General features: G+C 53.2%; 1 protein-coding gene across 2 annotated transcripts in view; it reads left to right on the top strand.

The window, feature by feature from the left end:
• The window catches only part of ZNF609 (zinc finger protein 609), a 72,901-nt gene that overhangs the window by 27,497 nt on the left and 18,103 nt on the right, over positions 1-27,301 (top strand). The gene's annotated exons all lie outside the window — the stretch shown is intronic.

Consider the following 27,301-nt stretch of genomic DNA (forward strand, 5'->3'; position numbering starts at 1 on the left):
GCCCATGTGAACCTCACGAGGGTTCATGAGGTTCAACCAGGCCAAGTGCAGGGTCCTGCCCCTGGGCCGGGTCAATCCCTGCTATCAGTACAGACTGGGGGTGAGTGGATTGAGAGCAGCCCTGCAGAGGAGGACCTGGGGATACTGGTGTGTGACAAATTGGACATGAGCTGGTAATGTGAGCTTGCAGCCCAGAAAGTCAACCCTATCGTGGGCTGCATCCAAAGAAGCGTATCTGGCAGGTGGAGGGAGGTGATTCTGCCCCTCTACTCTGCTCTCATGAGACCTCACCTGGAGCACTGCATCCAGCTCTGAGGTCCCCAGTGCAAGACAGACATGGACTTGTTGGAGCAGGTCCAGATGGGGGCCGTGAAAATGGTGGAAGGACCTGACCACCTCTGCTATGGAGAAAGGCTGAGGGAGTTGGGCTTTTTCAGTTGGAGATGCTCTGGGGATACCTTACTGTGGCTTTTCAGTATATAAAGGGGGCTTACAAGAAAGATGGAGGGAGATTTTTTACTAAAATCTGTAGTGACAGGACAAGGGGCCACAGTTTTAAACTGAAAGTGGGTAGTTTTAGATTGGAAATAAGGAAGAAATGTTTTTATGATGAGGGTGGTGAGACAATGGAAGGGGTTTCCCAGAGAAGTTGTGGATGCCCCATGATTGGAAGTGCTCAAGGTCGGGTTGGACGGGACTTTGAGCAATCTGGTCTTGTGAAAGATACCTCTGCCCATGGCAGGGCGTTGGACTAGGTGACTTCTGAAGGTCCCTTCCGACTCAAACCATTCTGTGACTCTATGGTGCTAAGTTGTTGATGGTAATGCTGAACGCTGTTGGGTGTAGGAGATACTGCTCTGGGTTCAAGCTGAGGTGTGTGTGAGGAGCATCTCCTTGCTTGGACAAACCTGTTGCTGTGATGGGAGATTAATCTCTGCTTTCCAGACCCTTGCTTCGATGGCGTGTTTCCCATAACATCTCATCTCAAGTTTCTCGCTTTGGGGTTTGGCTCAGTTGTAACTCCTTCTGTAAATTGTTAGTTTGGAAAATTTGATTAAAAATCCATTGAGCGGTATGAGTTGCTTGACCATTTAGGGGAAGGGGATCTGCAGGAGCGGTTCTTGCCTGCGTGTCCTGCAGATGGGTAACCTAAACCAGTCTTTATTTTCTGATTCCAGACAAAGTGAGCATATAGTTTTGGTTTATGAGTGTGGGCCTGGTGCTGCTGAGCAGAACCCCCCCCCAAAGTTGTGTTTATTTGTAAAGGGCTCTTCAAGACTGCATTGTACTGTTGCTTTTTGTTTTATTGATATTCCAACATCTGGACTGTTTTTCTAAACGTGCTTTCATCCAAGAAGAGGTTAAGGGAGTGAGAACTGTTCTGATAAAGCTGCCAAAAATAATCTTTGCTTGAGACTAAGTACCGCTCTTGGGACTTTCTCTTGTAAAACAGTTTGTGGGTGAGCACAATGAATAACCCTAGGAAGCCCCCAAATGCTCCAGCTGGTCGTTCCTGCCGGGGGTTATAGGACTATAAATTCTCCGTGAGAGAGTTTGAGTTTGTCATGTGCTGCGCCGGATGGTCTAATAGCGGTCAGGGAAGCTGCAGGAAATCATGGTTGAGGTGACCGAATCCTTGAGAGGAGGGATCTGCCCGTGGTGGGGTTGATGGGAACAGTCTGGAACCTGCTGACACACGCATCCGTCTTCCTCACCCCCCGCAATGAGTTGCTTTTGCTCCTTCGGGATGACATCTGATCCTGCGACAAGCTGACGTAATGAGCTTCGTAGCTGGCATAGCTTTAGGTGTTGGGGATGCAATGGTGACAACGTGATACGGATGAGCTTTAGGATACTGTGTGAAAAGCCATCTTAAAAGTAGGTTGGTGCAGCATCGGAGTTGAGCGTTTGGCTCTCAGCACCTGGGAAGCGCAGAGCTAAGCTGAGTGCAGCAGCCTTAACTCGGCCCCTTCGTCATGCTCCTTCTGGCAGTGTTTTTGCTAAAAATCACACGTCCGTATGCTGTGACTTTGTTTGACAACTTGTGCAGTGAAAAGGAGCTACACTTCTTCCTTGATGAGACGTGTAGGTATACGCGGCATGTGTTCTCCAGAGTTGCGTGGCCATGAAGCAAAATATGTTTTTGATGCCATCTGCTTGGTATGGGGCAGAGTTAGAGCCGCTGGAGGAAGCGTAACGTGCTCCCCTTGCATGGGATCCATCCCTGGCTTTGTGCTGTAAGGTGCCTCTTGTGAAGCACCTGGGATTGCTTCTATTGGGTCAGCTCCGTTAATTCACAGTTGACTGAATACAGACAATTCTTAAGGTGCTATTAAGAAAACATGCTTGTAGGAGGACATTCTTCTGAAACTCTTGGCTGGTGGCTTGCATATCCCATCAAGCCTTAGGGTTCATGTTTTGTAGGTGGAACTTCCCTGGTGAGAACATCGGTGGCTGTTGTGTCCCGTTGAGTAATATTCAAAGCCAGACCTTGAGCGTGCAGCTGCTGAAGTTCGTTTAAAGCAACCAGGGGCTTTGGAGGGAGCAGGAACAAGGGGCGAGTGCAGCCAGGGGGTGACACCACCTCTGGCGAGCAGAGGAGTAAAGTCATGACCGATAGCCTTGACTTCGTGCATGGTTTTGATACTGATGGAAGAGGTTGTATTGGTAGGAGAATGTACTCCCTTCCAGGGGCTTCCCTTGGCTCTAGAAACACAAACTCTGGAAAGCACTGTCAGGCTTGGTGGCTCTGCCTGCAGAGCTCCTCAAAGCCCCAGGATGGCTGACACATCCGTGCTGGCTCCTGGCCGGGGTGATGGAGAATGGTGCAGGACATGGAGCCCAGCTCCGGAGGCTCGCTGGAGGACTCCAGCTGGCTTGTAACCCAACAGGGCTGAAAGCAGCCGCTGTTCCGTCTGGGCCAAGAATTTGTAGGGGCTTAATTGACCTGTCCTGGCGCCGGGATGTAATGCTGTTTCGTTGTCGGATTTATTGCTATTGGCTTGAGGTCACCCAAGCGCCCGGTGCAGCTTCTGCAGCTCATGTGTTCCTGGTGGGGCAAATGCTGCTTGCTTTTTCTGGACCAGAATTAAAATCTCAGCGTAGGGTTGCTCGTTAGGCTTTTTTGAAAGTCTGGTACTGCAGGTCTTGACAATTCATATTGTTTCTTATGGAGAGGCGATCGTACAGTGTGTATTTTTGAGTGAAGTATGATAACTTGGGGAAGATTTTGGTCCTTCCTCTTACTCAGACCGTGGGGAGAAGGAATCTTTTACCTGTGTGTATTTCTCATGAGCACATTAGCAGTATATGGCCTGGGCTTCACATGTCTTCCGCTGTAGCTACTGGTTGGTTTGAGCCTGGTGGTATTTTGCTGGGAAGAAGCTAGCTGCTGGAGCAGAGCTGCCTGGGCTTCACCTTGCAGGCGATCATCCTTGAATCCCAGCAGGACGTTGGGATGCTGGCACTGGATGTGAGTGCACGACCTGGGGAAGTTGAGCTTGGCTCTGGAAGGTGGCCGTTTCGGAACAGTGGTGTCTTACTCTGCAGTCTTTGCCCCAATGTCTAAGCCTGTCTTCTTGTCTTGGAGTGCTTCAGTCCATTCTCTCCCATTGGCCTGGTGGGGGAAGCAAGGGAACTGGAGCCAGGTTTGGTTCCACCTTCGGTCTCAGCAGTGTTTGACTTGCATTTGGATGGGTGGTACTTTGAGAGCCTCCTGTGCTTGAGGTGACATTCAGCATGCAGATTTTGTGTGGAGGTGCTAGATTGGGATTCACTGGTAAAGGAGGCAGGCCAGCCACATAAAACACTCCCTTGTGCAGGGCAGCCTGCTCTGGGTGGCCCTGCTTGAGCAGGGGGTTGGACCAGATGACCTCCAGAGGTCCCTTCCAACCTCAACCATTCTGTGATTCTTTCACATGCCCCAGTGGTTCCTTACTGGAAGGGTCTCCCACCAAAACCAACTCACATGTGAAAGTGGCAGTGTCAGGATGAGGGTGCATCTCAAGATGTTGCTGTCCCCTAAGCCGGATGTGAAGAATGGTGACCTGGACAAGCGAAACTCCATTTTGTGGTGCTTGGTAAACCACAGCTGTGCTGACCAGCTAAACTGTCCCAAATGGAAAGTTTGCATTTTCTTAGCTCCTCTATAAATCTGTCTGGACATCAGGAGTGGACTGTTCCACCTCCTCTGCCATGTTGTAGCCTGCTCTGCTCCACGGGCATCCTCTGAGCACCTACACACAGCTTACCTGTTGCTTGGGGGCTTGCCACTACTCTTTGTACCCTTATCTTTAAGAGTTGTTTTGTCCTGGATGATGACCGGATGAGATGCGAGGTCCTGCCTTCCTCCCTCCTGCCCAGGGAAAGACCACAGCCATGGTCTTTCTACTTGATGTCTCCTGCCTGGAGAAAGAAGCAGAATATGTGGGGACAGGAGACAGCGTTGGGATATTGCTCTGCTTTGGGATTTCCAGTCTTGCTGTTGTCCTGAACCGCTTTCAGCCCAGCCAGATTTCAGGAGACAGCTCTCTGGACCCACCGGTGTTTGGTTATGATCTCTTGGAAGATGGGAAATCTCACAAAGCTCACGGTCAGCCTGAGCTTGGGCACAGGACCTTCTCTGCCTGCTTGCGTGATCATTGAAGCTTCAGTGCTACACCAGGAGGTGTCCTGCCAGCTCCTGGCCACCTCTTCCCACACTGATGCTCAAGGGTTTGTGCAACCATGTGGGGAACTGGGTCAGGGAAATGATCCAATTAAAAGCTATGCTGAGCAACATCAAAAGCAGGTTTTAATCAGGCAGTTTCCCAACACTGCATAAACGCTTGTGTTGGTAAAAGAGGATTTTGGGCCAAGGTAGGAACGGACAGCCGTGGTTTTAGTGTGGTGGGGTGGTTTCTTCTGGTGGTGGTGTTGGTCCATGAAGGCTTGCTGAACATGGCCTGTGTTGGTAGGCAACCCTGGGGACAACAAACCTGACTTCTGCTGGGATTCTGGCTGGTGAGGCTTCGTTTTCTTCCTGGAGAGCCCAGTCTCACTCCCCTGTGGACGGATTGATGTGTCAAGGCTGCCATTGCTCATGGAGAGCCTCCTCGCCATGCTTTCGGTAGGCTCCTTCTCCTGGGTGCAGCGTAAAGGGCTGTGGGCTCAAGAGGGGAATGCTGGAGCTGCACCGCACCCATGCCCATCCTCGCTGCCTGGGGCGAGGGGGGTTGCCTTCAGTAATCCTGACTAATCCTTTAATCTGCATCAACACTGATAGGTATTAAAGCAGCAGATAAGGTTCAGACCATGGCTTGGAGCTCAGTGATATCCCCACCCTCTTCCAGCTAAATCTGTGCTGATTGTGCTTTCTCTTAAGGGGACCGTGCTCCTTTGCTGAGCAGCTGGAGTGGGCTGAGCGGGTGGATTAGCTGCTCCCAGCTGGAGCATGCCCTTGTCGCTGGGCTCCAGCTTGCCAGACGAGTCCATCGATCTGTCTACATATGTTCCTGGTGACCAGCATCCTGTGCTTGCTGGAATGAACCCCTCCAGTTGCGTGTTCCTCTGTGCGTAGCTGAGCTGGAGCAGGAAATCTGCTGCCTCCTGCTTTTTATCTGTTACGTCCAGCTGGATATAAGCTTGATTTGGCTGTAAACACTTCGTGGAGCTCTTGGGCAACAAACGTGGAGCTTTCTTGGATCAGTCGGTGTCGGTGATCTGCGGTTCCTTGCTGTCTGCTGCTCTTTAGCAGGATTTTCCTCCTACCCCACCTCCAGACCAGGACTCCCACCATCATGTCCTTCTCCTCCAGGCCTTCTGCACTCTCTTCTTTTTGGGCACCTTTACTCACGACTGAGGGCTGTGATGTTCTCACTTGTACAGCGTGTGGGCACCTTTGGTTCCCAAAATGATGCAGTGCTCTCCCGTGAAGATGGGACTCCAGAGATGGCTGCCCCCATCTCTAGTGGGCGCCAGACAAAGGTTGTTAATGCCTGGAAGAGCAGCTCCTGGTTGAGGTCCCTACACAAAGCAAACTGCCCCTGTTGGTTTTGCCATCGTAGGCTCATCCCCCCTTTCCCTGTCCTCTTCCAGCTTCTCCCTTGCTTCTCTCCTTGCTCATGGGGTTGCTCCGAGTTTGCCACCAGTTCCCTCATCAGCAAAGCCATGGTTAATCCTTCCCTTAAATCCTTTAAGCTGTCAGCAAACAACCCCCTTCTTAAACTTCTAGCACGCAAGCTCAGCTGGGCTGGGGCCCGGCTCACAACCCCAAGGTTTTATTTTTGTTTCAGGATCATCAGCTCCTGGTCCCATTTTTGGCCGGCACTGGAGACTCCCCCCACCATCGCTGTGGAGCAGTGGGCGGCTTGCTTGTGCGTGGCCTGCAGTGATGTATCTCAGGTGTAAAAATATTCGGGTTCTTAATTACCTAATGACGGGTTCCTGGCGTGTCATGTTATTTGAAGTCACAGGTGAAGATTTGTGCTTAGATTCAACACGGCTGAGGTCTCGCCTCTCTGAGGAGCCTCCTGTCCCGTGGGGCAACGCGTGTTGGCCTGGCTTCTGGTCTGTGTGTGCTGGATGTGCAGCTGATGGAGCCAAAATGGGGTAAAAAAACTAGAATAAAGCTTTTTCTATAGGCATGCTTGGGCTACACGGGCTAAAATGGGCTAAAAAATAGGGTAAAAAAACTAGAATAAAGCTTTTTGTATAGGCATGCCTGTCTCTTTGCACCCGAACCCTCAAATCTTTGCGTAGCTGTTTTGCTCTGAGCGATGGTGATGATGGTGCATTGACGGTTTGGCTCTTCCAGGCTTGTTTATTCCTTCAAGACACAAGGCCGTACTGTTGTTTTGGGTCATATTTTCATCAGTGATTAGGTTAGGTGCTTCAGCTGTTGCGCGTCTTCTTTTGGAGGATCTCTGAATATCCCCTCCTCAGAAAATTGGTGTCCTCTAAGGCAGAACCCAAGGGAACAAAAAAATCAGCGAGCACTTCTCAAACTCTCAACCTGTGTGTCTTGAGTTTCTCTCCCATGTAATTTGGTTTCTCTCTTAAAACTCTGGATGAAATATGCTTCGGAAGTGATGGGATTTACTTTGCAAGGCTCTCCAGGGCTGTCAAACAAGCACCACAGACCTTCTCCCACTCTTGATCCCAGCGGGAGGAAAGGCTCTGAGGCTCCCTGAGGAATATTGAATGGCATCTTGCCGCAGAGTGGCTGCGTCTGGGGATTACTCGGTAAAACAGAAGGGAGGGGAAAAAAGGTTAATGCGGCGTTGGCAGCCGGCAGCTCCAGAAGCTTGTGTCCTTCAAGCTGCGATGGTTCAGCTCGGCGGCGCTGGGCTGACTCGGGTGCAGGTGGTTCTCAGCTTATCCCTCTGGTCTGGCAGAGGAAATGGGATTTGGAGGAAATACCATATTAAATCTGAATTTCTTAAAAATCGATTACTTTAAATTGATTTCTTAAAAAAAAAAAAAAACAACCCAGTGGTGTGCTTGTTTAGCACTGGCTAATCGCAAAAGCCACGTGGCTGGTGAGAGTGGACCTGTGGGCACCCTCTTTGTGCCCAGGCTGTTTTGCTGCTTGCTCCTCGCCCGGCAGTGCAGGAGAAGGCACTGCTGAGCTCTGTGTTTGGGCAGCGTCGCACTGGCTGCGGGATTCTGGGAGCAGCCGGCGCTGCCTCTGAAGCCCGGGGCCGAGTTTGGGGTGAGTCGAGGTGGGAGAACACCCACGGGCAGGTGTCGGGCAGCTGCTCCCATGAGCAGTGCTCCTGCCTGATGGTTGCCATCGCTCTTTCCAGGAGCTCAAGGGAGGATCAGCCTCCAGGCGTTACATGCTTTCACGCAGGCTGATGTGCTTGCTCACCTACTGCCGGCAAGCACAGGCTTGAACAAAAGCCGGTTGCCTGCATCTGCGTGGTGTTTTTTTTTTTTTTTTTTTTTTTTTTCTTTTGCAAACAAGCTGGGTGATCTCGCCTTGGCTGTTGGCACCGTGTCTTGCAGCATATGACAGATAATCGGCCTGGCTCCCCGCCTGCGGAGGAGGCGAGGCTCCTATCGATATGTGACCTGGAATGGCACGTCAGCTTTTATAAATCACTGCCTGCTGCTGCCGGGGCTTCGTGCCTCTCTCCTGCTTCTTGGCAAATTCAGTATCTGCTGCAAAGCTACCCCATCGCTGCTTGCTGCTGGGCGAGCACGCTCCTTGTGATGGGAGTCTGCCTGGGGTGAGGAGGCAAGGCAGGCTTTCCTTCCAGTCCCCGCTCCTCTTCTAACATGGTTTCTCAAGGGACGAGCAGAGAAAGCAACTCTGATAAATCACAGGCTGGCGGCGTGGCTTGCCCCTCTGCCTGTGCTCCGTGGGACATGGAGGACGTCTCCGGACAGACACCAGGACTGCCACCCAACCCCAGCCGAAACCTTTAAAAGGCAAAGATGGGTGGGTGAATGATGGTTTTGAGTTGGTGTTGCTATAGCAAAGCTTGAATTTTGAGCAGTTGCCCGGTGCTCAGCCTTGGGGTCCATCAGGTTCCCAGCTCGTAGGGTTTGAACTGCTCCAGTTCTCCGCTGATCTGCCATAATCGGTCATGAGCCATCCTGGGAGCAACCACACGCTGCACCTCAGATCCTTGCTCTAGAAAATGGTGAGATCAATGCAGCGAAATGTTGTGGCATCTCCTTTGGGGGTTCTAAGTGGGCTGTTCCTGTGGGCATCCTGGGCAAGAAGCCTCTCTTGCCAGCTCCCCGCTCGAGCCGGTGGCTTTTGAGCACCGAGTTCCTTGTGCCTTTTCTCCAAGCGTACCTGAACTTGGAGCCCGGCTCGCTGGATTTTGAAGCCAGCAGCAGGAGGATGGCTTGGGATGTGGCCAAGGGCTTTGCTTGGCTCCGTGCTCGAGGGGTTACCAGCACCAAGTTTTGGGGTGTCTCAGGCTGTTGTGTCTATTGTAGGGAGCAGAGGGGGCTGAATCCCCTGATCTGGACACAGGCTTGTTAAGGAACTGAAAGCCATTTTCCGTTGCTGGATGAACTGCAGCAGGAATAGCTCGGTGGGGGCACGGTCAGGCCCTGAGCTCTGTGAGTGCTGGCAGTCCCCAGCACTCGCTAAACAGAGCAAAAAATTGCCATAGTGCTTTATTCCGGCAGCAGGAGCAGAGGCGAGCGGAGCTGCCGGCGCTCGGCTGAGCACGGGGACACCTCCGCTGCCTGGCTTTGCCATCCTGGAGCAGGGAACATCGCTGGGCTCGGCTGCCAGACATGACGAAGAGGAGGGTTAGGTGAGAAGGCTGCAAACCGGTTGGTGGACAATTCCCACGGATGTTTTCCTCATTTGTCTGCCTTCCTTTCAGGGCCGGCTTTTCCAGCTGGGGATCGGAGCAGCAGCTTCTGCTTGATTTTCCCCTTCCTTGAAGGTTTTCTCTCCAGCTGTCGGTGCTGCCGTATTCAGGCTTTTTCTTAAGCATCTGCTTGTCGTGGCTAAAGATGCAGCAAAGCAGGTCACGGATCCTGGCACTTGGTTTCCTGCCTTTCAGCAGTGCTGCTTTTCTGGCATCCCAGCGCCTCTGCTTTCCAGGCTGCCTCTGGGGAGCTGTGATCTCTGGGATCAAGCCACGGAGGCTTTGAAGGAGGACGTCTCCCGGGGACGAGCTTTGCTCTCCTGCTTGCTGTGGTCGGTGGGACGGGCTGGGGGTGACAATGGGGACTGGGCTGTGCTTTGGGTGGGAGCTGCGGTGCCTTTGCAGATCAGAGCTCCAGCGTGATGCTGGGAGGCTCCATATCCAGTCCCTGCTTGCCCTTGGTGGTGGTGTTTGCCTGAGCTGGGGTTTTGGGATGGCTTGTGGCTCTTGGGAAGCATGCTGGAGGGTTTGTTGCATGTGGAAGGGTCGGAGACCTCTGTTTGGGGCAGAGAGATGACTTCAGGAAAAGGACTGTGGGGCTTAAAGCCCGAAGGAAGCCACATTAGTGGTCTGGGTACAGCTCAGGAGATGCTCTAGGAGCAGGATGCAGTGGGTGAGGCCACCGCAGCTGCGGCTGTAAATAGTGCCCCTCTCCTTAGGGAAGGAGTAAATTGTTTCCCCTTGCTTGCTGCATCCCTTTCTCTCTCCCAGTGCCCTGTTCCTCCTCCTCTTCCCTGCCATTAATTGCTTAGTGGTTGCTGATGCAATTAAAACAAGATGTGTCTGCAGCCTCTGCGCTCGCCTCCCTTCTCCGAGGTCTTCCTCTGCCTTCGTGCGAGGAGTGGGAGCTGCTGGCTCGGGAGAGCAGCTCGGGTCCCCACGATGGCTGGCTCCTGCCCGCAGCGCTGGGCCGTGGCCGCCTGGTCCCCGGGGAGGGGGAAGAGACTCAGCCGGTGGCGGAGCAGGGATGTTTCTCCTGGCCCGAGAAGGTGGCTGTTTGACTCTCACCACTCCCAAGGATGCAAACAGGCTACAGCAGAGATGGTCTGGCTTCTCGCAGCTGATGTTGAACAGCAAATGTGTTTTTCCCTTTGCTTGGGGACGAGGGTTTGGTTTGCAAGTGCGATGCTGTATGTGTCAGCTTGATCAAGTGCCGGGCAAAGCCTCCCAGGTTGAGGAAGACCCATGCGAGGGAAGCAGGAGGTGGGGAGCCCTCCCTGTTGGTTTGTTGGGGTGGTCTCCATGCTCCAGAGCATCCTCCTGCTCTCCAGCCACAGTGCATGTGCTCTCATGGCCTTGGTACGGTCGTGAAATGCTGGAGCTGCCCACCAGGAGGACTAATGGCACTGGTGTTGTCCTAGCGTGGCCCTATCCAGACTGGAAAGCATTTAGCAATGGAGGGGCCAAGGCAGGGCTCATGGGCAAGTGGTTGGGCAGGGTGGGTTTTAGTAGAAGGGTGCGATGCTGCTGCGTGTGCTGTGATGGCTGCTCCCAAGGCAGCATAAGTAGGGGCTCCTCTGCATCTTGTCTTCCCAGCTCTGGAGCATCTTTCCGTAGCCTTAAGTTAACGCCTGTCTGAGGTTTGCATGGGTCAACGCCTCGCCGGCAGAGCCAGCGCTGGCCACGCTCTTCCTCCTCTGCTCCAGGCTGTCCCACAGCTGCCAGGCTGGGCTGTGATGACTGATGGGCAGGACATCTTGCGGGGCTGGGGATCATTTGTGCAGCAGCTAAAGCTGGATGACTGATGAGGTATGGTCTCTTGGCTTTCAAGGGAAGAAGAGTGACAGCCATGGACCATGGGAGATGCTCAGCTAAAGGAATGGGACCTTGGCTCAGTAATCTCTAAGGACAGTGACTGCAGAGGCTGCTGGCACGGAAGCCAGAGAGGGCACAGAAGACATTTGTTCCGCTCTGGGTGGGAAGGGAGGTTGCTAATATAATGGAAAAAGACTTTTTCCCTTTACTAGTCAGCATCCCACATCTCTCCCTGCTTGCATGGCTTTGCCCAAGGCAGTGTCCCCTGCTGTGACCCCATCTGGGCACCCTCCTCTCTGTCTCTGAAACCTCGTGTGTCTTCTGGTCTCTTTGCTTGCTCCTTCTGGAAGTCGGTGCTGCTCCTCCAGTGCTGCCCGTTGGCTTTGGTGCATCACTTTGCCTTTTTGCATCCTTATTTATGTTTCTCTGTTTCCTGTTACCTTATTCAGGGATGTTCTTCAGATCCCCCATCTCCATCGTGTCTATGGTGGTGTTTCTCCACGTGAAGGGAGTAATTTCTTGGGTTTTTACCGTGTTTTAACTCTTTAATCCTATTGTATCCCTCCCAGACTGTGGTCCCTTCCTAGTCCTCATGCAGCTTTCCTGAGGCTTTCATCTCTGCAGCCATCAAGTTTCTTCTCTGAGGCAGTGCCCTTCAAACATCAGTGTTTTGTCTTTAGTCTCCATGGCCAAGAAGCATCTCTGGGATCTGAGATATCGGCTGTGCCCCTCTCCTTTCCTGGCCATGCACATTTGATCTCTTGAGCAAAGGCCTCCTTGGCTTCAGGTCTGGGGCAGCATGGCTTCTCCAAACTGGTGTGCTTTGTTTCCTAACTCTTTTTTGCCCCTGTGCCTCTGCTTTTGTGGTGGGAGTGGGTTGGACTGTGCCAGCGACTGTGCTCCTGAGTTGTGCCGTGGGGCTGTGTTGTGTTGGATGCCCCTGGGGAGCTCTTTGGTTGTCCCTGTGTGAGCTACGTGTTGTTGTTTAGGCAACATGGACGCAGCTTCTGCTGCAGAGAGGAGCTTGGCGATGTTCAGACAGGCACCGGGGCGTCACCTTCTGCCTCTGGTGATGAAAGCCGCCATCAGGTGCAGATTTGGCAGAGACCCAAAGCTATGGGTGGTGAGGGCAAGGAGGGCTTTTGCTGGCCACGCCGCTTGGAGCACAGGGGTTGCCCCAAACAGTCGTTCGTCCGTCTGCCTCTTGCACTCATGTGCACCTTCCTGCTCGCTCCCAGGGCGTCCCACGGTTGTGCAAAGCCCCACGGCTCCCTGGCCAGTGTCTTGTTTCACAGCCCCGACCTGGGACAGCCCTGCCATCTGCAGATAAGCAGCCCATTAGCATACCCTGGCATCCTGGAGCTGCTAGTTGGCACGTTGGGGACCTTCTCCCGCAGTCCAAATGACGTCTCATATGGTTATTGTCAATAAAAAGCTGTTACTCCTTTCCATCAGGTACAAGGCAAGAGTAGATGAGTGCGTACAGACACGCCACCTCCGTGTTTTCAAGAGATGGCGTGACTGAAGGTCAGATGAGTTTATTCCAGGGATTTGCAGGCAGAAATGCATTTCTGTTTCTTCAGGCTGAAGCAGAGGTATCTGTTACCAACTGTTGCTGTTGGCCAACCATTGTGGTAGTCCTGTAGCTTCCGATGCAGGCTCTGGAAGACTATCCCAGTGGTAATGGGGAATCCTCTCTTATGGGGTGCCATTGGGTCATGACACCGATCCAGGATGGGCATGTGACGGTGACATTCTTGGGAGGGACTCTGGCATCCTGCCTTGTCCCACTTGCCTTGGTTTTGTATTTTTTTTTTTTTTCTTCCGAAGAACCTGGACTTGAAAAATAATTGCTAATTAGGAATCAAAGGCCAAGAAATGCTGTGAGACTGGGTTCCCAAGGAGCCTGGGAACATGGCGCTGTAGGGTAGCGGGCTCCCTCTGTGATAAGGGCATCCTTTTTACAGAAGTGACCAGAAGGATGGCTTGAACAGCACGGTATGCCCACCCATGGCCTCCAGGCTGGCTCTGAACCCTCAGCATTTCTTGGGCAAGATGACTTTTTAATTGTCCCTCAAAGCCAACTGTTGGGTGTGGAGAGCCCTGGGGAGCAGATAGGGAGCTCCCTGATCCCACCTCTCATCAAGGCAGGAGGGGAGGATGGAGGAGGTGGAAGCACGTAGCCAGCAGGTAATTAACCCCAGCACTTGCTCCTTGTTGAGTTCCTTTTGCTTTGGAAGAGCTCTCCACAGCTGGGAGCTTCTGTGCACAGGCATTGGGGTGCTCAGCGGCTGCCGGGGGCTTCCCTTGCTGACCCACAGCTGCTTTCCCGGGCCAGCGGGGGCACAGCGTCGGAACTCCCCGTTTCTGCCAAGGGCTCCCTCTGTTTATACCCCCCTTGCTGGGCATAAAAAACATCCGGGCTCTGGTTTACTTCTCTGTTGTGCCTTTCCAAACAGGACTAGTGTTCTGCCTGAGAGCACCGCGATCCCTCTCGGCCTCGGGGTAACGGTTGATTTTTAATGACGGGTGTCCAAGCTTGGGGCCGCAGTGGCCAGCAAAGCCCGATACGTGGCAGGGCACCTTGAGCGTGGCATCCTTGGTGCTAAAATGCCTGTATTTATTATTATGCTGCTCTTTTTCCTGACATTAGGATTGCTCTGCCTTAGCTGGCTGTTAATTTGAAGGATCAATGCAATTTCAACGGGGCGGGCAATAAAATCAGTGAAGCTCTGAGCTTGCTTATGGTGGCTCCATCTCTAGCAGCATCTTTGCTTTATTTTAGGGATGCTAACTAAAAATCCAGCGCGTTGGGTGAATATAACCTTGGCTGACTGTCAGCTCCACTGCTGCCCGACAGCCCCGGCATCTCATTTTTGCACGTGTGTGTGCAAAAGGTGCTGCTGGGTTGGAAAGAGACACAGCAGCTGCTGGCGTCGGATGGTGTTTTTTTGGTGGCGACTTTTCCGTCTCATTTCAAAACAAGCGTTGGGCTTTGTTTTGTGGCAAAGGGGAGCGATTTCTTGTTAGCTGGAATTCATCGACCCATGGGTATCCCTGCGTGTAGCCCGAGAAATGCGAGGTTAGAGGCTAAAAACCTTCCTGGAGTTTAATTGGGCTGGAAGAAAGCTTCAGTCGTGGGTGGTGTCGACATCCCCCTTGGGTGGGGGCTTATTTGGATTTCAGATACAAGCTCTTCCCCTCGCTACAGTCCAGAGGAGCTGATGAAGCAGCCACTTCAAGCTATTTTTCTATTTTTACATCGAGTGCTCTCAAGGAGGAGCATGGCTGCAGGCAGCGTAGTCCTCTGATGCGAATCACGAAGCTCCGCTCCCTTAGATGTGCTGAAAACCCCCAGCCTGGCTCCACCGCTCTCCAGCTGGTAGGTAGCCTGCAGGTGATGAGTTATGCTCTGGCTGGGCTCTAGCTCGTCTCCTTTTCTCCCCTGCTGCTCAGCTTCCCCGCCAGCGATCCATCCTCCGCCGTCGTGCTGCTTGACCGCCAGCGGCTGTCGGTTGTCGGCACGAAACCCTCAGAGTGAGACCTTGAGGCATCGCAGCCCAGCTGTGTCTGGCATCCGCGGCACTGGCTTGCGGGAACTGCAGGGCAGTTGATGCAAGGGTGGGTTTTTTGGCAGGAGAAACCGGGCCAAAGATGAGTGCCCAGGGCTCGACTTGTGCTGTGTGGGGTGGCTGGTGGGAGCGGAGCTGCCTCGCTCGACACTGTGGTGCTCGGGGTGCTACAGAGGAGCAGCACTGAATGCTGCAGCTCCAAGCGAAGCTGCGGGTATCGATCTGGTGGGTGCAAACCAAACTTGTGCTGCAGGAGGATTCGTCGGTGAAGCCTGGCTTGGGGTGGGCTTTTCCTCCCAGCTCAGCTCACCCACCTCCTGGCAAATGCTTTTGATCAGAGCTACCGGGAGGTGTTTGAGCTGAAGAAGGGAGAGCTGCTGTTCACCTCTGAGGCTGGAATTAAAATCCACAGTGATGGTAGGTGATGGGAGCCTGTGGGTTCACCTACAAAGCTCGTTCCTCCTCCTCTTCCAGCTCATCAGTAGAGATTTCATGGTGCCAGGAGCGTGTGCCGTGCTGCTTTGGGGCCGGTGGGTGCGACTGGGCATCGTTCTGCTTGGGGGTTAGAGAGACAGCAGCTTGATTTCAATAATTAAAAAAACGTAGAGAATTGGCTTGAAAACCTTCCTATCTAAGTTGCTGCATCGTGCAGGCACCATGGGCATTGGGGTAAGCCTTTGCTTGAGGGACCAGGGAGAGCACAGCACATATCAGCCAGAATAGGATTGGTTTGTGCTGCTTTAAAAATAGCATGTTTGAAAAAAATATGCCAGAAAGCTGGGATTTGGGGTGTGGGGGGAGATGCAGGGTTCGTGGGACCCGGCACAAAAAGTGAAGGCGTTTCTCCTCATCCATCTTAGCGTGAGGTTTCCATCCTGTGTGCCGGGGAGACAGAGGCACTTACTCCGCAAGTGTCGCTGGAGCTGCTCCTCCGGATGCGAGTCCCCCAAGGGCAGCACCGCGCTCGTCCCTGCTCTGCAGCCACCTTGTACGGGACTCGTGCGGTGACACCCTCCTCTTGCTTGCCCACATCCTCATTTATCATTTGATTGGGCTTATTTCTTGCTCGCTCCCCTCCTGTAATCTCCCCATCAGGCCGTCAGGCAGAGCTGGCTTTGTGTCTGGAAACCACCAGGATCTCTCCTGGCAACTTGAGCAAAACCTACAAAGAAGAGGAGATGAGAGCCAAGTGGGCAGCTTCCTAAACGTGCAGCCTGCAGGGGCTGGGACGTGAAAATCATACCAGAATAGGTCTTTAATATTAAATAGATGGAAGGAAGATGTCTCCTCTTGCTTGAGGGATAAATAGATCTGAAACTCCTCCTAGACTTCGCTGCTTATTGCATCTGAAATGCGTGTGTCTCGCCCTGGAATTGAGCCTCTCCAGGAGCTGCGAATACCTGGCTACGACACGCGTGTAAAACGTGCCGCATGTGTGCGGCATGTGTGCAGCGTGCCAGCACGTCTCCAGCCTGGCAGAACGGGTTTGCTTCTTTTCCCCCATGTCCATACCTGGGTGCACCCCACGGTCTGGACAGGGGAATGAGATGTGGTGCTTCTCAGCCTGCCACCAAGGCAAGTGTCAAAGCTGGCTGCAGTCCCCTGGTGCCTTCAAAGCGATGCTCCCCCAGTACTAGATCTCCTCCAGAAGCTGTGTGGGTGGCTCAGGGGATGCACCTCGCTTTGCAGGGGCCTTGTGTTGTCTCCTTTGCTCCCACCTTTTCCCCAAGCAAATTTTATAGGTACGAGCGCTGAGCGCACAGCTTGGCTTCTCGTGCCTTGGAGACAAGCGCCCAGGAGACCTTTGAGACCGAGTGTTGTTTGTAGCCACAAGCTATTGGGTTTCTTGTGCAGGAGAACTGCTTAGAAAATACTCCAGCTTTCCAGCTCCCATTTGTAGGTAGACTGATGTGATGAGAGAAGGACTTTTTTTTTTTTTTTTTTTTTTTTCCTTATCTGCATGTCTAGGGACCTCCTGGTCCAGCCATAGAGGTGGACTGCTGCGCTCTCATCACAGCAATGCTCGATATTGCGGTTGCAACGTGGAAGAACCTCAAGAGAAGATAACCCTGTCAAAATTTGGCTAGCCTGAGATTCACTAGTGCATTGTCTGAACTTGGGCAAGTCGGAAACTGCTGGATGTTGGCGTTCTCTGGAAGGACAACGACTGCTGCCGTGTCTCGGGAGCTGGGGTGTCAGCAGCACTTGGGTGCTGAGGGGGTGCCTTGGGGAACGATGTGGGTGCCCTGTGTTACTGATGGAGGGATTGTGGGGTGGGGGAAAGGAGGAGAGAGGGGGAAAGATGAAGGATTTTCCCACTTGGAAAATACTGGTGTGCTTAGGAAGCTGTGGCCAACGTCTTAAATGTTCCCATCCTTGATTTGTCCCATTCCTCCTTGCTGTCACCCTCTGCGTCACCCTGTGTAATTCCTCTCTCTCCTTTCGTTGTTTTCATCCCCGATGTGTTTATAGATTATGACTGTGTCCCCACCTAGCTGTAGCTGAACCAAGTTATCCATATTTGGCTCTTCTAATCTCTTTCAAACCAGTCCCTTCATCCTCCTTGTTATTTTTGTTCCTCTTCTCTGAACTTCCTCCAATTTGTCAATGTCCTTTTTGGTCATGACATGTCCAGAGCTGAGCAAAATCGCTGCTCTCCTGAGAAGAGCCATCAGGGCAAAACTATTAAATTCCCCCTTCTCCGATACTGTGTCCCAACCGAATTGGGGTTGAAAGAGGCAAGAACGGTTTGGTGTAGGCATGGCTGAGTGACGTACTCATTGCTGCTCCTGGCTTTGCCACCAGGTCTCTCTTGTGGGCTGGCCTCACTGCATTAGTTTCCCGGTGGCTATGGAAGGTAGGACAAGCATAGCTGAGCCAGCTTGGTGACACCGCTTCGTGCCTCTGTGCTATCTCTGTGCTTAGAGGAATGCCCTAGGCCATGTTGCATGAATAAAGACCAAGAGGGTAGATTTAGGTTGGACGTAACAACATTTTTACAATGATGGGGGTGAGACCCTGGAAGAGGTGGCCCAGAGCAGTTGTGGATGCCCCACAATTGGAAGTGTTCAAGGTCAGGTTGGATGGGGCTTTGAGCAACCTGATCTAGTGGAAGGTGTCCTTGACTATGACAGGTGGGTTAGACTAGACGGTATTTGAAGGTCCCTTCCAACCCAAATCATTCAATGATGCTAAGGTGGCATCTTGGAGATGATCCCCTTCTAGATGATCAGAAGGACCACCTTGGGGTAATGCTGAACTGACTTATGAATGTCTATAACTCCATATTCCCACTGCTTCTCTTGCGTGGTGACTCCCAAGTGTGGCTGACACTTGCTTTTGGATCCTTTTGCATCCCTTGGATGTCGGGAGATGCAAGCCAATGCTGTAGTTCTGGCTGTTGTGGAAGGTACAGCCGTCCCCATGCCACATCTACAGCTAGGTTGATGAAAACACCTGCAAATCACCCCCATCCTTCACCCCAAACCCCATCTGTTCTTTCTAGGCTCTTCTCTGAAAACACAGGGGCCTCTTTTCACATCATCTCGTGTGCTTTACCAGATGTAAAAGTTGGTTTCTTAGTGGTGGGATAAAACTGCATCTGTGCACACAGTTGCATTGTCTGTTATAGGTCCTTTGGCTTGGCAGCAACGGCGGTGTGGTCGTGGTGGCTTGTGGGCTGGGCTTTGTCCCCTCTCACCTGGGAACAGGTGGTAGCAGTGCAGTTGCTCTGGCTACTGGGATCGATGGGGAGAAAGGTGGTCCCTAGACTGTGCGCCCCGCAAGCTGAGAAGCCCGTCCGAGGTGAGGCAGGTTGGAGCCCAGCTCACGTTTGCCTCAAGTCTTGTATCCGTTTTCTCCCCTCTAAATTTACTGGAGTTCAGTTTTATACCGAAATTGTTAGTAAATCCTGGGCTGTGTCTCCTCTGGTTGACTTGTGTATATACTGCAGCTTTCCAAAGATAAGAACTTTGTGTGAGACACTATGCCTGGATGGGCATGGCTAATTAATCAAACCATTTAATTATTAATGCTCCAAGTTTGTACACCGGTGTGTGTGCTTGCATGGTGCCCTGGTGCGAATTGCTGGGGGCCCAGCAGCTGTGGTGTCCAGGCGTTCGATGTTTAGACTTGCAAGACCGAAGTGGAGAAAAATTGGGTGAAAAAAATGAAGAAAAGGTTGAACCAGGCAGATGGAGCTGGGCCATTTCCTAACCTGAGCTGCTGTGCCAGCTTCTCGCGCTCAGCCCTGACTTACGAAGTGTCTGCCTTGGCTTGTGGTCCTTGGTTGCGAATCTTGGTCAAGGTTTCTTGGTAACTTTTGGCTTCTCGTTGTCACCAGAGGGCCTGTTTTCAGTCTCTTACAGGGTGCAGCAAATCGGGACTACCATGTTTTTCTGACCTCTTTGAAGGTGATGGAGGAGTTGGGTCTCCTCCAAGAAGGACCTGGCCTGGGGTATCTGCATGGGGGCCTCTATCTTCGGTGGGAACCTGCTATCTAGGGCTTGTGCTGCTGTATATCTGGCATGGCGATGCTTGCAGTAGGAACTTCAGTTCAAGCATAATATCCTTCTCCTTAAAAAAGATTAACTGCTTTCTTGAGAGTCTCCTGGCCGTTACAGGATCACCCCCACTTACTGGCTGGCCTCTTGGCCTAAATGGAGATGCCAAGCTCTGTAATATGTTCTTTATCCCTAGAGCTGCTTGGGTGGTGGGTCGTTCTTGGATGAACCTGTGGCCCTGGTGCTCAGGATCCCGGACAGGGTGCTCTGGAGCATGAGACAGACCCCGTAGGTCTTGTTGCCGGCCAGGGAGTTGGCAGGGTTAAAGCATCTTGCCATGAAGAGGCTTCTTTTTCATGTGATTTCCCTTGCCTGCTTTGCAGATTTGGGTTTTAGGGTTGTCTCTAGCTTGGCTGTTTGCGACCTCCATATCCTTTGGCCGGGTTTTATGTAGCTGGTGGTTATCAGCAGGCTTTTAACAGCGGCTGGAGCTGCATCACACTGCAGCAAGTGGTTCGTGAAAGTCCTGCCGGATTTATATCCTCCTTCTGGGAGATTGATGGACCGAGGCACTTGTGAAACCTTTTATGTTGTTCCTTTGCCTGCTCTAATGTGCTGGTCAAAGAGTGCTGGTATTAACAGTGGTCATTTGAGTGCTGCTCGCATTTGGGCATGAATTTCATGGGGGCCAAAGGCAGAAAATGCGTCAGCCTTGCTGTCATCATGGCTTTGGTCCTCTTGCTTCTGCTCTTCCTACAAGAACATCTCTTAGTGTGAATAGACCAGTAAATGAATGTGGGGGTGGTTGTTTGAGAGTGGCTGGGGAACAGAGCTGGAGGAGCCTGGTGTAGGTGGAGATCTTGAGGTGGGGAGGTTTCAGGGACTTGAATAGGTGTCTTCTGCAAGAAGGTTGAGCGCAGGGCTGGGACCTTGCAGGGGAGCCAGTTCCCACGGAACAGATGATGGCCTCCAGCCCGGGAAGCAAAAAGAAGATGACACGTACATCTCTGAAGGGAGGCACTGAAGAGCTGGGCTGCACCAGTGGTTGAGAAGGTTCTCAGGAAAGGGGCCTGCTGTGTCTCCCATGGTGGGGAAGGATCCTTTTTCTGCTTGGGTAGAGTTACCTGGTTGTTTTGTTGGGTTTGAAAGAAAGAAAATAAATAAAACCAAGACTTTTCCCCATGGTGGTTCTTCCACTTAGCATCCTGACTCAAAGGATGAGTGGCTGGTGTTGGCGGTGCAGGGGATGCTGGAGGCAGAGCGTCAATGTAAAAAGCCAACCACGCATCAGCGATGTTGGCCATGCTGACAGGAAGGTGGGCACAGGATGGAGGAGCTTAATGTGAGATGTGGCTTCCCAGTGGGAAGCTGCTTGCTGTCATCAAAGCTTTCCTGCTCCGGCAGCACTGCGGGAGGTGAGGATGACTCTGGTGACCAAGAGCGGCCTCCACACAGCAGCAGCAGTGCTGAAGAAGGGGCCAAAGGCTGTGTTGGTCAATGAGAAGGGTGCCTGCAGCCATTTGTGGTTGGTTTCTGTGTTTCTCACAGTCTCTGCCCTCCCTTGCGCCAGACACATCTCTAGTGCTTTCCTACATGGGGTCTTTCCCCTTTTCACCGCCAACCGAGCCATTTTGTGTTTTGATTCAATAAAGGAGGTGAGCCTGGTGCAGCCACTCCACGGGATACCAGTTGTTGGTGGTAGGTCAACCAAGATGGTGGGACTGATGTGCTGAGGTCCCAGCTTCCAGCTTGGATTTCTTCTTTCACGTGTCTCACTCACATCAACTGTCCCCTCTCATTGCTGCTCTTCCCTACCTCTCTTCTACCGGAGACACCTTTTTTTTTTTTTTTTTTTTTTCACCCCCTTCCTAAAGCAGATCGGATAGTGTTGTAAGTGGTTGGAGCAGGTGACTTGGTGCCAGCACGTCTGTCTTGGATACTATTCCTGGCTTTATTGAAGACTCAGTAATATGCAAGACTGTGCCTCTGCAGCGTCTGCCTCCCCTTGATCTCGAAACGCTGCAAACACTGAGATAAGGCTGGTTGTGTTCAAGCAGGGATTTTCTTCCCCTCTCTGCCTGTGAGAGAAGGCAGCTTGTCGGAGGTCATGCTGGGTAATATCTGCATTTCTCCAGCAGTGTGGTCAGGGTTGATACGCGTACGACTGTCTGGATCACCTGGGTATTTGGGTCAGTCCCTCATAGCTGGCACAGCGGGAGGTTGTACCTCCCGCGTTACCGGATGGGCTGTCGCACCCCGATATACCCATTAACCATGACCGGGTCTGTTTTCAGCGGTGCTGGCGGTGGGGCCGCGAGCATCGTGCAGAAGTCCTCGACGAGCCTTTGGTTCAGTCAGGTCCTCCCCAAAATGCCTGGCTGAAGGTGAGTCGGGGTTTGAAAAGCGCCCGCCGACCCCAGCCAACGCGGTGCGTTGTGCCGGCCTTTTGGTCACCATCTCCCACTGTTCTGCGGGGACTTGCTGGCCAGGGAAGGGGTTTGCATGGATGGAGGCGGGTAGGGGACAGCTGGACCTCAGAGCTGGGATGTGGGTGCTTGGCATGGCCAGGAGAGGATGTGCAGGCAGCCTTTCGTAGACAGAGCCTTCCTGTCACACCGTGCCATCCGCGGCCTCGTGGCTGGGAGAGGCCGTGAGTCTCAGGCAGGTGTCCGGAGGGATGAGAGCAGATGGTGAGGAGCACCGAGGACAACCTGCCAAGGAGTGTGGTGGGGAATTGGCCTCTCCTGGTTTGGTTTCAGGGCTATGGTGGGAGTCCCGGGTGGCAGAGCTGGTCCAGACCATCTGGGCGCCCGCTTGCCGTCTCCCTCCCAGCCTGCCGTGGAGCCTGGGGCTGGCTTTACCTGCCCGTTCCCAAGGACGAGCTGCATCCTCCGAGGAGGGGAAATTGGGACCGCTGCTCCTTAAAAATCCTTAGCTCCCCTCCAAATTGCCAGGCTCTTCTCGTGGTGGCACTGGCCACAGGGTCCCACACTCGCTTCTCCTCTCTGCAGAGTGAATTTGGGGAGTGCGGTGCTGAGCCCGCTCCATTCTGCGGCACCTGGAACCATTTGTCCTTCCTAGTCGCGGCATTTACTGCTTCATGCTAGAGGGGGCTCTCGGAAATGTCCATCTTCCTTTTTCCTTGGACCAGCTGCCCTGATGTCCTGTGGGCTTGGATTTGCCGACTAAGAAACCCAGTGTCCTTCTGAGCGTGTTCCCGTGGTCTGTAGAACTGGCTTTGTTTATTTAAGCTGGCGTTTTTCCAGGGAAAGGAAACTTTCTTCTAAAACAGATTTCTCTTTTTACATGTCGATGTCAGCAACCTCACCCTCCAGCTAGCAAGAGGGAAGAGAAATGGGCAACAGTGTCAGGATCAGTGTCCCATCCTTGGAGCTGATGCTTGTGCCACCGTTATTTCCTTGGACGAGGGGCTCTTGTTGGCTTCTTTCTTGCTGGGGCCCAGACAGATCCAGCCAGCAAGAGAGACAGGGTTCATTGCCACCCGTGCTGTTTGGGGAGGGGGTCTTCTGGAACCTCCTCCGTGCTGCCTGGGGTTGTGTGCCTCCAGTGTGTGGGGATGCTGTCGCTGGGGGATGTGACCGGGAGCTCTGGGCAAGTCTGTTGCAGCTTATTGAGCAATGCTTGCAAGTAGGTTCCAGAGTGAATCGTAGGCGTGGTGGGCACCGGTGCCACGAAGGGATTTGTCTTCAGGCTCTTCGTACCCGGCTTTGGGGGTCAGATTGGAGAAGACTTCAGTTCCTGTTTGAAATCCTTGCCGAGGTCACCGGCGGTGGGGCAGAGGCACCTCGGGTGCTGTGGTTTTGAGGTTTGGAGCTGTGCACCAAAGACGCTCAGGAACTGGATGGATCTGCTCCTTGGATATCTCTCTTCCAGGAGTTGGAAGCTCATGTTCCCAGGCCCTACTCTGAAAAAGCAAAGCTGTTGGGGATGTGGTGACCGAGCAGGACAAGAGTGACAACATCAGAGCTCCCAAATGTTGGGATGAGCCATGCAATGACGTGGGAAGCGTTGGCTGCAGCCTCGAGCAATACTCCTGTGATGGGGTAGTTCTGGTCCATGTTTTATCTCCTGGCACAGGGCAGCTAAGAGTTTGTGACCAGTAATGAGGCTCCCCCTTGGCTTTTGTTGTCTCTCTGCATTTGCAGGAGTTGAAGGACCCTTCTAGATGAGAAAAATGGGCCACCATTTGCATAGCTTGTTAACGTGGGGATAGGCTGGAAGCCTAGCACCGTCTCGGGTGCATCAGTGGCCTCACGCTGACCACTGCGAGGTCCTCACTGACAGAGGGGGTGCAGTTCTGTGGGTGCCCTACACCATCTGGTGGTTCACACCCGCTCTGTCCTTCGGGATGCACCACAGATAAGTCTCTGCTGGTTGCTCCTCTACGGGTTTTTGGCGTCCCTGTTGGCTTTTATTGCTCAAAAATGCACTTTTCTTGCCTGGTTGACTTTGATTATTGGGAGCAAACCAAAAATATGAGTGGGTGGTCTGGGTGGTTTAGGGGTTGGCATTGAAATTACTACGGTGTTTTTATTTTTGCCGTGCCCTCTTCTCTTCCTCCTGTTAGCTAATTGCTGCTGTGAAGTCCCTTTAACGGTGACTGATGTTAACGAAGGCGCGCTGGCACAGCTCTAAGATGGCAGGAGCTGCTTTGTGTGCATCTCCTCATGCTGGCACCCACCACCACGCTTCCTTTCACGTGGGACCCCATCCTACCTTCAAGTGAGGGCTGTGACGAGGAGTAGGTTTTAATTACCCACCCGGAGCCCTTTCCCTGGGACCAGCATCGCGTGGTGCTGTTGGCATCGTCCTGGACTCAGCGGATTTGCTTTTTCCCCATCGAGCAGCGCTTGTGCTGGCTGCCGCCTGGGCTTGGCTCCGTTCCACTTCTGTCCTCGGCGGTGGTGAAAGCACGTTCCTCGTGATGGGAAAGCCTCCGCGAGGAACACAAAGGGCTTTCATTAGGGGAGGCAGTGGCAGGCGGGCACGGACGGCCAGCGCCGGTACGAGGAAGCTTCACCCTGTCCAGCTCCTGCCGAGGGGCTGCTGGAAACATTTGAGCTCCCTCCGGCAGTGAGAGGGTCATGGCTGCGTTTGCACTCGCCGGCATTTAATCTTAGAGCCTAGTCGGCAAAGAAAGAGAAATAAATTTTCCTTCTACAAAGGGGATTTAGGGGCCAGAAGCGTGAAGTGATTTGCTTGGGGGGTGGCACGCGTTGGAGCTGGACGCCAGGAGGGTGCAGGGCTGGCTTTGGGGAGCTGGGGCTCTCCTCCAGCTCCATCCTTGCTAGCTGCAGGAGATGTGGAAGGGCATGAGTGCTGCCCAACGGCCCCCATGCCAGCATCGCCCCCGATGCCAGCATCACCCCTGCCCCTCTGCCTGGCGCAGGGAGGGTGAGAGTGGCCGCCCTGGCTCCCCCCAGCCCTCCTGCGGCCACCAGTGGGTGGATCTCCTGACCTTGCTCCATAAAGCAGGAGGATGAAAAGCCGTGGCGCCGGGAGATAAGACACAGGTTTGGGGGGAGCTGAATTCAGGGATTGACCCATCTGCCTCTTCTTCCGGCACGGCTTTCGGCTTTTTTCAGATGAGTCCCAGCAAGGCGACTCCTTTCCTGCCTGCGCCTTCGGGGAGCCACCCTGGGCCTTTGTATTTTGCTCTTGAGCTTTGGGCGAGGGAGCAGGAGAACCGCCTGGTCTCCCCACAGCTGCTGAACGAGGCTCTGTTTGTTCCAGTGCAGGGTGAAATATGAAATCCCATCAAGCCGCCTCGCTTATTAGAGAGATCTCAACGAGCTGCTTATTATGCACCGTGGCATAATGCAGATTACGAATGTGACCGGGCGATAATTAGCAGAGCTGGAACTGTAATTAAACGCTCCTGTGCTGCGCTGTGGTTTCTGTCGCAAAGTGGAAGGAAGCTGAACGGTTCCAAAACCCGCGGGTCCTGGATGTGCACACGTGGCCCCCACTCCCCATCACCCGCCCCGGGCTCTTGCTTCTGCCCACCACGGTCAGGCAGCCCTGCCTGGTGCCTCTCTGGCTGTTCATTACGCGGGGACTTGCTTTTGGCTTGCAAAACCTGGCATCCATGAGTGATTTTCTTCTTTTCCCCTCCAAAGGAGCCTCGTGCTTCCTTTGAACATCTTTCGGATCCGCCGAGATGCGCAGGATGGGCTTGCTGGATTTTGGGGGGCGATTTGTCTGCGGGGGTGCAGCCCTCCTCTCCGGCAGGCTCACAAGGTTTTTGTTTTACACCAAAAAGTCCGCCTTCTCAAATCCCATGGGATGCAGGTGGAGCACCGGCCGTGGGGCAGCCTTGGAGGCATGGGGATGGGGAACTCTTCCAGCTGGTGGAAGGTCAGAGGTGGTCTGTGGGGGAAAGAGCCATGGAACAAGAGCTGTGCTGCTGGTGGAGGGGACCTTGCAGTCCAGCCACTGCTGGACCAGCCACCTCCCAGGCATCTTTAACACTCAGTGGAGTGGATGCGCTCTGATGAGCCATCTGGAGGCAGGGTGGATGCAGGAGGATGAGGAGAAGGAGACAGGCATGTGGGCAGAAAGTGCTTTGTGTTCTGCTGGAAGAGCAAATCCACCTGCTCTGTCAGAGCCAGAAGATCTCTGAGTTCTCCACAGGGGTCACGTTTTTGTCCCCCACTGGCAGCCACCCCCACGGGAGCAGGCAGAAGCTGCTGGGTGGATATCATTTGCTCCTCTGTCTGGAGATTTCCTCTTGCACCTTCTCCACTAACAAATGGTGTTTGTGTCACTGAGGACGTGGAGAGGCTTTGTGGGGTCACGAGTTGCTCGGGGAGATGGGATGCTCCAACCGCTCGCTGCAGTTGTGGGCACCGTACTGCGTGGGGCAGGCGACGCTGGACGTGCAAGCTTCTGCTGGGTCATCTATCTTGCTTAAAGGATGGAGGCGCATGAGCAAGAGTGAGCAGATAATTTTGGTGGCTGGTCAGGAGCAGGCTGTCAGTTCAGAGTGGGAGTCTGACTGTTTGGTGGCTGTCAGCAATATTGGCCGAGGAGAGCCAGCAGCAAGGTTGGACATGGTTGTGGGCTGGTGTCCGTGTCCTGGCTTGGTGACCAGCAAGTTTGGCCTCTCTGGGGTTATCATCATCTCCTCAACAAAGGCGTAGGAGGGCATCTCTCTGTGTAGTGCTGGATGCTCTAGAGGGATTTTCCCCTGTTTGAAACCGAAACCCAGGTCAGCGCTCACTGATGATTTGATTGGTTTCCTCAGTCTGCTTCTGTTTTGAGGTTGCTCAGTATCTTACCAAGATCACAAACCATAAAGAGAGGAGGTCTGAGCAGAGGATGAGCAGGTAGCCCCAAACCTGCTGCAAGTGCTCGTGAGCCAAGGCGAGGGGATGACTGACTGTGGCTGGCTTGGCTGATAACCCTGAAGGACAGGAAGGCTTCCACCCTACCCCTCCCTTGACCAGCAGCAAAATCGGCCCATCAGCCATCCTTCTCCTAACGCTGCTATAATCTGCTGGCATGGCAGAGTGGCCCAGGACCTTGGCTTGTCAGCAACAGGATGACTTGGCCGTGTTTTTTCTTGGCGTGTTGGCTTTCCAGGCCTGACTCTGGCTGTGGGATGTGGTTTCCATGTGCAAGGAGAGCACGATGGCTGGCGCTCGGTTGGCTCAGCCGTCAGCCGGGTCAGGCTCTGAAGCGGATACTTGTGCAGAGAAGAGGGATGTGATCTGAACGCCTCCATCTTCAGGTGGTCACAGGGTAGATTTGGGAGGAGGAGGATGTTGGAGGGAGACCGCTACTTGTTTGTCCTGTCTGGCTGGTTGAGCAGAAGCCTATAATTTTTTTTTCTTCTTCAGGTCCAAAGTCATTAAGTGCGTTAACATCTGAGCAATAGCCAAAAGGCATCCTGACCAGGGATGATTACGGTGGCAAAAGTTGTCGGGGAAGAAACTTGGCACAGACTCTTCCAGCAGGAGAGCAGCTATCTCCTGCGGGGGGACTTTTGGGTGTGATCTACATGACTACAAAGTGCCGGCTCTTCAGGGTTACATGGGTATGGGCACGCCGGGGTGGGAAAGACCTATGAGAT

The sequence above is a fragment of the Chroicocephalus ridibundus genome, chromosome 9 (genome assembly GCF_963924245.1).
Source record: "Chroicocephalus ridibundus chromosome 9, bChrRid1.1, whole genome shotgun sequence".
Lineage (NCBI taxonomy): Eukaryota > Metazoa > Chordata > Aves > Charadriiformes > Laridae > Chroicocephalus > Chroicocephalus ridibundus.